This window comes from Bombus vosnesenskii, unplaced genomic scaffold (genome assembly GCF_011952255.1).
Source record: "Bombus vosnesenskii isolate JDL3184/JDL3185 unplaced genomic scaffold, Bvos_JDL3184-5_v1.1 scf7180000013285, whole genome shotgun sequence".
NCBI classification, from domain to species: Eukaryota; Metazoa; Arthropoda; class Insecta; order Hymenoptera; family Apidae; genus Bombus; species Bombus vosnesenskii.
The window spans coordinates 1566244-1578957 of record NW_022882938.1 but is presented as its reverse complement, the minus strand read 5'-3'; the positions used below and the strand labels follow the sequence as shown (position 1 = coordinate 1578957).

General features: G+C 35.8%; 1 protein-coding gene across 2 annotated transcripts in view; it reads left to right on the top strand.

Moving 5' to 3' along the window:
* The window catches only part of LOC117232120 (prolyl 4-hydroxylase subunit alpha-1), a 222372-nt gene that overhangs the window by 34321 nt on the left and 175337 nt on the right, over positions 1–12714 (top strand). Inside the window, exon 2 of one of the 2 annotated variants that reach the window (XM_033491285.1) lies at positions 4782–4840. The exons of the other annotated variant lie outside the window; for it this stretch is intronic. The gene's annotated coding sequence lies outside the window, so the exon portion shown is untranslated. The remainder of the gene's footprint in view (positions 1–4781; positions 4841–12714) is intronic. 2 annotated transcript variants of the gene reach the window in all.

Below are 12714 nucleotides of genomic sequence, written 5' to 3'. Positions count from 1 at the left end.
CTTCTTTTTTTTTTCCATGCTGGATTTTAACGCCTCGCCCGAAACGCGTGTCGCGATTTTCACGCTCCACACTAGCGATTTATTCGTTTTTATTATTCCGTTATTTATATTTTTTTCTCTTCCTCTCGATTTCCTAAATTGTTGTTTATCACTTTTGTGGATTACGGTCTATATGGCAGAATTTTTTAGATTTTTTAGATTTTTCGTGAGCGCAGGATATTAGTTATTGTATTGCAAAATAATTGCGAACAAAAGGATTCTTCTTTCTTTTATGGCCAGTTGAATTTTATGAGCCGAAGCTACGTGCTTGAAGGTGCTTTAACAAATTTTTGCAGAATTCCAAATGTACGAAAATTTAACCAGTGTGACGGGTGGTGGTCCAATGAAGCAACTGCCAATCCAGGATTAAGATTACTATGTGTTTTTAGAGGCTTATACGGTTTTAGAGTATTTTAGATGGTTCTGAATCTTTGAGAATTGATGGAATTATTTTTCCATTGTTGCAGTGCGATTGATGTCCTACACGATATTGCACGACAGTATTATTCGCGATATAATAGATGCTACGATGTTGTAAACTGTGTAATATTACAGTAGCGTCGTTATATGATGTTAAATTGCTGTATATGAAATGTTTCCAAAATCGTTTCTAAAGTTTCAATTTGACGAATAACGCGCAATAAATTTCGTCGTATGGGTAATTGTTGTTAGTTACGTTCAAAAGGAAGATTAATAAGGTTTATTAATACAAATATCAGAAGCTTAATTATCTATTACAAATAATCAGAATATCCTCGTGATTTTTTATATATATGTGTAAGTATGAAATCTCTCTCTCTCTCTCTCTGTTTAATCATAAAGTAACATTAAAATCAGAAAATCAGCAAAAACATATTAATCGAGGTTCCCAGCTGATTATAATTTTATATATTATATATGAATATCTGATCTTTGGTCAATAAATCAACATATATATTTAATGATCAACGATCAAACATTATTTCTCTTGTTATAAATAAATACTTTCATCATATATATATATAGAGGAAAAGTTAAATAGAATAAAGTAAAATCAAATAACGAGGGTTAAATAAAAATTACAGACATTTACTCCAAAAATATCGTCCAGAATTACATGTTCCATTTCCATCAAACGATACGAAAAACATTTTATCTCCCAAACCCTTGCAACCTTCTCGATTCTCCAGGCTCCTCAAGTCACAGGAGATTCCATCTTCGATAGAAACAGGCGGACAGAAACAGCGTTCAAAATACAAGCGAGATGAAAGTGTACCGAATCGCGAAGCAAACAATCGCGTTCGGTCAAGGTAAATAAACCGAACTCCCCAGAGGATTTCCTCTCGTCCCTCCCACCCACCCTCTTTGTCAAAAAAACAGTCAAAGAAAGGGAGCGAAGAAGAATGTGAAATATCAAAGGGAAGCAGGAAACAGAAGAGGAAACAGCTCGAAGTAATTCAAGAATACGTTGCGACCAAAATCCTCCCTCGAAACTTTACGATCTTCTTTTCTCTTTTTTCTTTGCCACGAACAAAACCACCGACTGGCTGGCATTCCTTGCACGTTGTTTCGCTAATTGTAACTCCGTCGCCGCCCTTTGTTTCCACCATATTTTCACAGAGAATGAGAATTTTTGCTCGGCCTCTACTTCTTCTTTTCCAGCCTCTTCTCCGTCAACCCTTTTCTCGTCCCTGTTCCTTTGCTTTCCCTGTTTCTTGCTTTGTCTTCACGGAGGCGCGCGCGAAATTGGGGACATTTTCCGCGCCACCGTGAACACTCGCGAAATTAAAGTGGCCACACGCCTCCTTCCTTTCTCTTTTCCTTTCTTCCTTCCTGATGCTTTTCCTCTCTTTAGGAAACGTGGCCTCCGCGATAGCAACGTCCCCGCGTGACGGAAATTTATGACGGAAGATGCTCGGCGAAAATACGCGCGTACGACGTTCAGCGAGGTTTTCTTTTCTTTATTCTTGTCGGCCGTGCACCGAGCACCGCAGAGAAATAATTTTGGAATGCTAGGAGGTGTAGCGAGACCGTTCTTGACGATGTTGCACGTTGGAATTTATGTTAGGCTCGCGTCCTGCTTCCTTCTTTTTCTTGTTATTGCGTTTTACAATTTAACCAGAGGAACTTGTTCCAACTTTGTTCGTGTCTCTCAGCCTGAAAGCTTCGCGTAATATGTTGTAATAAAATACAGGTGGTGGTACGATATGATGATGGAATGATCTGCTGTTACGTAAGCGAAGAATACGAGGAAGGCCTCCGTGGAATGATCTTGAACCTTGTTCCTTCGATTCGCATTATACATTATAATACACTGGTGTACCGAATGCATCAAGTTTGGTATTACATTTTCTCTGAGCATGAGCTTGCTCTCTTACACGATATTCTGAGGTACTATGATGTACATCGAGGTATAATGCAATTAAAATGTAACGCTTAAAACCAATTCTAATATATTATACCATTTTCCAAAACTCTTAGGTGGATTTAATATAATTCAAATTTTGCGCGGTCTTTAACAATTTCTTAACAGATTCATTTAGTACTGGACAACTTCTCTGTTTATAATACTTTAGGAAACCTAATTTATGTTATTCATTTCTTTCTTATACTCTTTAAAGTAAAGTTTAGATTGAGAATTGTTTATTTTTACCTGCCTGGTCATTTCCAAAAATTAACCACGAGAAAATCATCTTTAAATATCGTCCATGAAATGACAGGTGAAAACATTGTCTACCAAACAAATTTCAATATTATCGCAGATACTAATAACGCAAATGGCCTGAAACCTCCGCGCACCACCGTATTTGATTACGCGAAAGCAAACGGAGAATATCATTGAGTTATCGTCGTTCCGTTAACAACAAACTCCCATTGTACAGGGATCGTTGGTGAAATTTATATATGGCTCTCCTGACGTTTGCGGAGCCGCAAGTTAACCTCAAAAGGGACCAGATGCACTGGCGTTTCCAAGAGGAACTTGTTCCTCTTTTTCGCGCTTCTGGAAATTAATAAAATTAGTCTCTCGAATAAACGACACTCTCGAACAACCTGAGTGGATAACGAGTTTCTCGTGTCGGATTCGGACACTATATAAATATATATATGGAGTACATATTCAATGGAAATATTCATATGATTTTTAATGGAAATACAATTACTAAATAATAATTCAGTTCAATTAATAAATATATTTTTTCGGGACCAGTGAATAAAACGTGACGAAGAAAACTGGAAGGAAAAAGGAACGAGTCGCACAGGGAAGGAAGATATTCACGATGGTGAATTCGTAATTGTATTTCCATCGAATTTACCGACGATGAAGTAATTAAATGCCATTTCTTGCCAGCGGAAATGCGGTTAACACAGCTGACTCGCGAGAAGAGATATCAAGTTTCGGAATGATATGACGTTATTTCGAGGCTAATGTAGGTCGTGAAAAAGTTGCGGAAGTCCTCGACAGATTATTATGTTCTCTTATGCTATGCAGTTGATATAGATGAGCTTTTTGTACGAGTTGTATTTATGTGAGGTTTTGATCGATCGAACTGATATTTAGCGCTTCGTTGATTAGTAATATTTGTTAGGAGAATAAGTTTTCTTTGAAATAGATAGGTTTGGGAAATTTCATCGAGGTTCGACTGTAGAGAATTTGCGATACAAAATGAAGCACAGTGCGATGAGAATTAATTTGGAAAATATTCCCTTTGCTTCGGTATTTTCGTTCTTTCTTATTTTCTTATTTTCTTATTTTCGATTCTAATGTTTCTACGTATAAGATATACACGTTAAGACTAAAATTGAAATTAGTATGCATTATTAAATGGATTTTATTTATCCCTTTCGAATTCATACTTTTGGACGATTATAGGAGAAATTTCAATTGAAAACACATTTTCCTAGTGTTTTTATTTTTTATTTCATTGAAATGTAAGGGCTATTTTACCTTAAAATAAATATATTTATTAATTATAACTACATACTAGCTGCTCTTACTCTTATTAATTCCGATAACAACAGCAAGCAATGTTTGTATAGCTGAAATTGAACAACATTTTCGATCGAAATTCTGTTAAATTATATATCAATTTAGACAAAACACACGGCCCTGTGTAACTTCAGAATACGCGTTCGTATAACCGAAAGCACACCCTAACAACGTAATTCGGATAATGGAGGCTCACTTATGAGTTCATAGTGACTGACGCTAAACAAAATGTGGTTCGTATAAACGAGCCGAGAATAAGCGAAGTTCCGCTGTACTTATTCAATTTTATGAATTAAATTTTCTTAAAAGTGGCGCATGTGTGTGGAATAATGGTTGAATAATGGCATAAAGCGCGAAAGAAGCCATGAACCTAGAAAAGCGGCATCGAACTAATTCCTATCAGCGTAGCACGGCGTAGCCAAAGCAATTTCCTGAAACTTCCCTCTGGAGAAATGCCTCTAGAGCTTCTTAAGTTTCCCAAGAGGAAATACCTAGTAATTTTCACGTTGCCGGTAAATTTCGTTTCCCGTTTCTCGTTATCGTCTCGTTTAAGCTTTTCGTTTCGCGCGCCGTTCAATATCCTATAGCATCAATGATAACCGTCTTTCGTAGGTACAATGGAACGCGTATCTTACTGTTCCACGTTAGCATCCTTTTAGTCGAGAAAAAAGAAGAAAAAAAAAAAGAGGAGACATATAATTTTTATCGAACGGCTCGTTCTGATCAGAATTTGACAGGGCACTAATTGACCTTGCGATAATTCTTTCTGTTACAGGTTCCCGACCTGCTCTGATATTATACCCAAGTTTCATTACCAATCGTTGAACAGTACAGGTATGCTGTTTCGAAAATTATAATTAGTATTCTAGATAATGAAACGTGAAATAATGATAATAATTAAATGTATATAGAATTGGTGAATATTTGGCGAAATATTTGAAAAGGATATTATTCTTATTTCGTACAAAATACGCACGTGCTGCTCTGCGTCTCTTCTTGTTCCTGATACGAGAAATATCTTTCAAATGAGTCGTCTTAAGACACAAATATTTTAATCCTTTGCACTCCTATGTCGAGTCGACATCAGTTTTTATCTCAGGAGCTCCTTTGTCGAGTCCCACTCGACGTTCCTTCAGTCCCACCTTTTTTGTGAAACGTGCGAAAGAAAACCAGGATTGCATCCTGGAAATTGTTTCAAGATATATCACACTTTTATTAATTACAAAATACAACAATAGTGTGAATAAAATTGGTATTTAAGTGAATTTATTTAAACTGTCTTATTTTTTAGTTAAAGTAAAGTTCAAATAAAACACTTAAAAACGTTGGGAGTTGCTGCTAACGAAATTGAAATAAAATTCGGAGTGCAAAGGGTTAATACCTTTTAAAGAGTGTACCTTACGAAGAAAGGTACGTGTACAACGTGTGAGAAAATATCTAATTTCGTTTTAGAAAACCGTCAGTCTTCGAAACTTGAAAAAAAAGACCATCGGGGTAGAAAATTATAAATCATAATGTTGGCCATTACTTTGTCATAATTTTTTACTACCGATAAGAGTAACTTTGCATACAAGAAATTTCTAAGAAATTACCAAGAAGTCACTAGTAACATGGAAAAATCCCTACATGCGAGAAATCACGGAAAAGCAAAAAATTCTTTACCACAGTAAATCACTCGCTGCGTAGAAAATCCGTCGCGATAAAAAATTACAAAGAACAACCAACACCGCGGAAAGTCTCGATTTCTGTAAAGCACAATACATTTTATTGGATTTTTCAACGAAAGTCCTTTGATCGTTCACGCACACTGCACATTTATTACTGTAGATATGGAAAATATTAATTCCACGTATAAAACAGCAACGAATCGTCGTGTCGGGACGAAACGATTCTTCGAACACACGATCGAATCTCATTTCTCGCGGCGACCGGGTAAAGAGGATTTATCGAATTTCACGTTTCACGAGAAATTTATTCGGAGCCAACGACCACGGTCGCGAGCTGCTGGAGTTACGGTGGTTGGCTGTCGACGATTATTAAGTACAGCAAAAAGCTTTGTGCTCCCTTTTCCTTCGCAAATCGTAGGAATACCAATGACACAGCCTCGTGGCTACGGGATTCTAAACGAAGAAAATCACCGTGGCACGCGCAAAAAGCGTTGTTACGTTTGATTGTTTGTAGTGGAAAAAATGGGTGGTACTTTATCTTTATGGCATTACCCATCATTAAAGAATACGTGATGTCATGAATATTATCTATCGAGTCGATTTTACATGTTAAAACGGCGAAGAAAGTTCCTGTAGAAAAATATCGTTTGAGATTTATTTTCTAAATTATAAACAGTTTCATTTGATGCTGGAAATAATATCGATCAACTGAATTGAAATCAATGAATCTTTCTTTCTATTTTACTTATATTTCTCAGTTTAATATGACAGTCGAAGTCCCATGTGACGCATGTCACAAAAATTACAACACATAATAACACGAGACAATTCTTAATAAACGTTGAATAAGTTGTAGCCATTTTTATCGATTAATAATTTTTACCTATGTTTATAGATCACGATAGAATCGACTGTGACTAAGGTTACAAATTTTCCAAACCGTACAATACTCGTACTTTCGAAATATCCCGCGAAACAAAGGCTGGAACCGGCTGGTGTCTGATAAAAGAGCTCGCCGGGTATGCAGGATAAAAGGATGGCTAGGGAAACTAGATCGATATTTCGAGACTCGATATTTCGGCCGTCTGCCTCCGCGTGAAAAACTTTTCATATTGAGGCGAATGGATCCGTGATCGGTAACGTTTCTTTCCAAACAGCAGACAAAGTTATCTGCGGAATGTGATGAATGTCTGAAATGTCATTTTTGCTAGTTTCTTTTTTGAAATGTGCCGGGTTGAATTGGTTCAATTCTTGAACCGGGCTTCAGATGAAACGTTTTTCTTACGTTCGATTTTCCTTACGATTGCAATCAGTAGATTTTTCAATGGTCCAATGTAAAAGGCCGTGTTTTTACGTATCGCCGAGAGTTTTAACGCATCGTTTTACGCTCCATTATAGTTCGTTCGATCAGCTGTTTATCTTTTTTACCGAGAAGAACGTGACGATACGTTTTAACAGCTTCTAGTTGTGAAACGTGATGCTATCTCGATACTAATTTTGACCTCCTATAGTTTTTAACTTCCCATAGCGTGACGTATTTTATTCGGTCATCGATAAATTGCGAATTTTTATGCAAATTTATATTTTTTAGGATGCAATTTAAAAAGTAGTATTTAGATGGATATTCGTTTTACTGGTTAAAAATGATAAAGAGTATTTCATTTTAACGCTACATCGGTACCTTTTTAATCTTCTATAATGTGACGTATTTTAATCGGTGATCGTTAGATCGCGAATTTTTATGCAAATTTATATTTTTCAGGATGTAATTTCAAAAGTAGTATTTAGATGGATATTCGTTTTACTGGTTAAAAATGATAAAGAGTATTTCATTTTAACGCTACAGCGATACCTTTTTAATCTTCTATAATATGACGTATTTTAATCGGTGATCGTTAGATCGCGAATTTTTATGCAAAACTATACTTTTCAGGATACAATTTAAAATATAGGATTTGGTTGGTATATTCATTTTATTGATTAAATATGATAACGAATACGTCATTTTGGATACTTTATGCGCGTACATAATATATCATATACATTCTATGCATTTTTACATTTTTACATTTTTCACAAGTCCATAAAAATTCGCGGTCTGATTGTCAAATTCTATGCAAATCCAGCGAGTGTTCCATGCAATATCGTTTCCGATGGTCGGGCAACCTGCAGACTATATGTCAAATTTTATAAGCCAAAACAGAATAAATCCGTATTTATCGTCTATCGCGAGATTAAAGCAACTTGTCAGAGTCGACGAAAGCCACGCTGATGTAATTTAGAAGGAGCACCATAACCGGCGGAAATAAACAGAAGACGAAGTTGTTTGAAGAACAGATCAGCGTGGTGAACCACCTCTTTCGACCTAACGTTTTCAAAGACCCGGAAACTGAGCTGGTTAACCAGTGAAATTCGAGGATGATAAAGATAACGAGGAAAGAGAGGAAACCAAGATGCTTCGACTAGTTGTAATTTGTTTCTTTGCGTCCCATAGCGCGACAATTTGGCTTCGAATTAACGGAAATCCTCGGATCGAGAATGAAAGAAGGAACGCGCGGTTGGATGTCATAAAGGTAGGAGAGAAGAAAAAGAGCAGAGACGTGGAAAAAGTTGCCTTTGAAAGGAATAGATAGCTACTAGAAGACTTTTACTGGCTTTAATCCTTTGTCATTTTATATCGAATCGAATTCGATATCAATTTCGTTCTCTTTGTCGTTTGGAGTTGACGCGACCAGCTCGTTATTTCATTTTACGATTGCAATTTTCCAAATTGATTAATCCTTTGAGAATTGATCGTATTAATGTGTTATTAGTGCGTGTATACGCGTAGTTTCTTGCTTAAATTTGTCGATATTGTTCCCTGAGAATCGAGAGGTTTTCTAATATACGTGGCGAATACAACTTTCACGCATGTCAACTATTTTATTAAATATTAAAGTTATATAAGTTTTATAAAGAAATAATAGACGCACAATGTTTTTTATCTTATATTAGTTTATTGAATTATGCATGAATATAATAATAGAAATAGAACGAAATGGATGATACCTAAGTCAATAAAATAATATAAAACAGAAATTGTTATTCATCTATTATCACCTTACTGTAATATCGTAGAATAGCTTTGATTGGAGATCGGCTGAAAATAGAAAAAACCGTGTACGTCGTGTTTCTGTGGTTCGTTTACATTTAAGAATGCCTACGTGACTAAAGGCACGTAGTTGGTAGTTCTTACATAGGTATGAGGGAAACAATAGACAACGTTAGAAGAAGGACGGTTTCGCTACGCAAGGCGAATCGAAAAGTGTGCGTGTTGCGAGAATCAGAGCTAATTGAGTCGTCGAAGAGTAGAGTCGTTAGAGGTATCGAGTCGTCGAAGAGTAGAGTCGTGAGAATTGATAGAGTTTTTAGAGAGAGAGAGTGTGTGTGTTAGATTCGTTGTGACGAGAGTGGTAAAATAACTGTAAAGTTATTTGATATAGATGCGAGTATTGCATTTAGTTTCCGTTAAATAAATATCGTTTCCTGTCCAATTTATATTTGTATATTCAATTTAATATTAATAAATTGTAAGTAATCGGGAAAAAATTTCTATCCTTATTTTCCGATATTACATTACGAAATGAAAGAAATTTTTCGGACAACCTAATAGTCGGTCATGTGGTATAACACATAAAAATTGGAGATGAACTGTATATTGCAAAGAGCATATTTGTATGTTCTTAACATACGATCGCTCGGTATTTAAGGACGTATATCGTAACGTTTCTTACAATAATAACAAAATATTTCTTCCGTATTAATTTGTTGCTAATCCGTGACTAATCGAATCTGTCGTATGATTTTATATATTACATGTTACATATATTATATACGAAATTTGCATACAGTGATTTAGTTAGATTAGAAGAATCGGACATTAGGAGACGATCGATTTTAAAAGCTAGTTAAGTCTAAAAAGTAAAGCGCACACTAATTAATCCTTTGTAACGTGTAACTTCAAAGTTACATACTGATATATCCTCCGGGATAGCACAGAATTGTACACGGAGCATATTACCCGGACGTCGAACACGGCCGTATGATATTTTAACATGGCGATCGATATTTCGCTGTTTTATACTTCGCTGAATAATGCACTATCACAGAAGCGCAGTATTTCTTAACTGTCGTGCAACTCCTACCAATCAAGTATAACACTGCCATTTAACGTGTTAACTCAGTGGCTCTTTAGCCAGGGAACTTCTGACACGAAATGAAAAATGAATAAGGGGAATGAATCGTCGGTAGCAGATGGGATTTGCCGGGACGTAATGGGACGGATACATTGCAATATGTGCGGTAGAATTAATAAAAGATTAATCGATAAAAAATTAAAATAGGACACACGTGATCGTTCGTATAAATCTTTCTCTTGTAGACTTTTTTCCTATTTAACATTTATACGATTTCAACGAACTGTTTAAAACGTATGGGTAATTGCGACATTTAAAGAATAAAACACATGTAATGGAGCCTTTTAATATCGAACCTTTCTCCTTATTCAACCAATTTATATTTAAGAAAGAACGAGACTTTTGTAGTGGATAGCAAATTTGAAAATCTCCTTTCCACCCAGTATTCTATACATATAAAACAGAAAAAGGTCGAATTTTAAAAATCAACAGGCTATCGTGTTTGCTTAGGATGAAAACTGAACTCTCTGGACTTGGATTACGTAAGATTTCACGAGGATCGAGTGTAACTATGGAATGTATATTGAAATATGCGTGCAACAGCAATTCGAAGAGTCAGAAATCGTGAAATACGAAGGAGTGAGAGGTATGGAATAACTTGGAATTGGGAGACAAAAGCGGAATATGAAACGAGGACGGACGATATAGACGCGGAAAGGTGAAATCTATCGAGTTCCGGAGTTATTTCGTTATTTCCGTTGGTGGAGCTTTCGAAGTGGACCGGCAGGAAGTTTATGGGATTACTTTTTGAATGGCGCCATCGGGCACCGTGGAGTGGGGCGGTGAAAACGAGATTCACGTGACGACTGGATATGCGAGATTATTTCATTTCATCCTATAACAGACCATTCTGCCGTTTAAATCTATCGATGCTGCTTAAGGTCCATCTTGCTTTACGCTCTTATTCTGTTTTTCTTCCAGCTCGCGGAACATCGAAATTTAAAATCCCTTTTCCAACTGTATCGCGAATTAACTGTTTCTAATTTACTAAGCTTTCTAACTTAAGTGTTACAAATCAATAGACGATCAAAAAATTCTAAAAAGTCTGGGATGTTGTATATACATAGGTCAATAAAATTCTTATTTCCGAATATTTTTAATATTTATATTCGACATTTTTTTTTAATAGTTTCTAACTACATCTTTCAAAAATATGTAATTTTCCAATTCACATATGTCTCATTTATATGTATATGTTTCATATATATACGAAAAAATACAGATTACGGCGGGGTTTCTGTTTAGAGAGCAGGAAATATTCGATTCTCGTAAATCCTAACTCCGCACGTTATTATTATACTTCGTCAACTCAATTTTGTCAGTTTACAAACCGCTGGAGATGGAATAGTTAAGAATTAGGGCGACAATGTGTGGACTATGGGTGTTCATGCGTTTAATTGGAAAGCGCGAAACTGCATAGAATTCACATGATAAAGGAAAATTATAAAATATTCAAAACGAAGAGTACGGGAGAAGGACAGGATAGCTGACATTTCTCGTCTTTTTACGGGAGAGCAATTGTATAGTTTTGTAGCGGCATATGCGTCTTAGGACGTTTCGATACGAAAATACCTCACATAGTTGTTTTGCCACAGAGGATTAACACTGTACGACGTACCAAATGTAATAAACAAACTCTGGACAAAGCAATTTCGCTACGTGCAACCTACAACCGACGACAAGTTCAAACCTTCCGGTATCTCCCTCGAACAGAGTTATAAATAGTCTACAGAGTCTATAAATAGACGACCAAAAGTCCTCCAAAAGTCAGTTAGTCGAGCCAATAAGTATAACAAATCAGTCTAGCGAATCAGCATAATAATTAGTATCAGTACCGCAGTATCTTCTAACGAATATCATCAAGCGAGCAACGCTTGCGTTTAATTTGGTATTCTACATTTTAAAATATCTGTAAACATAGTTAATTAAATTAACTCGCCTCGTTATTAATTAAACCAACAACACGTCTCACCTTCCACCACAGTTTGATATGTTGTTGCGTATTCGATATACGTGTTATCAGAATTACTTGTGCATTTAGTTTCGGAGTCGAACACGTATGGTTCGATCTTCTTCGTAATTTTCAAAATACTGATTTTTCAACAAATTTTAAATGTCACTTGTCTTAACACGTTGACTGCCACGACACCCGCATTCGGGTGACGCTTATTTGACTACTTGCGAAACATCGTCGTAGGTATTTGAAAAGATATTCCAGAGGAAATAATAAAACTATTGAATTGTTATAAAAGTAATACGAAAATGGTTTATTACAAAAATTATTTACTCGCATTACTAAAATATCGATGGGAGTACTTAGCAGAGAATGCTTAGCAGAGATTTCAGTGAAAACACGCGTGGCAGTCAACGTGTTAACCCTTTGCACTCCTATGTCGAGTCTGACTCGACATCAATTTTTATCTCAGGAGCTCCTTTGTCGAGTCCGACCTTTTTTGTGAAACGTGCGAAAGAAAACCAGGATTGCATCCTGGAAATTGTTTCAAGATATATCATACACTTAAAAATTACAAAATACAACAATAGTGTGAATAAAACTGATATTTAAATGAAATTTTTTCTTCTTTTATTCATTTAAATTGTCTTATTTTTTAGTTAAAGTAAAGTTCAAATAAAACACTTAAAAGCGTTGGGAGTTGCTGCTAACGAAATTGAAATAAAATTCGAAGTGCAAAGAGTTAATGATTGTACCTTTGATTTTTACGAAATAACGTCAACTTACAAGCCATCCTTAAACTTACATCTGTGAACTTAACAGGTTGTTCTCATTTCTCCTTCGTTATAGAAA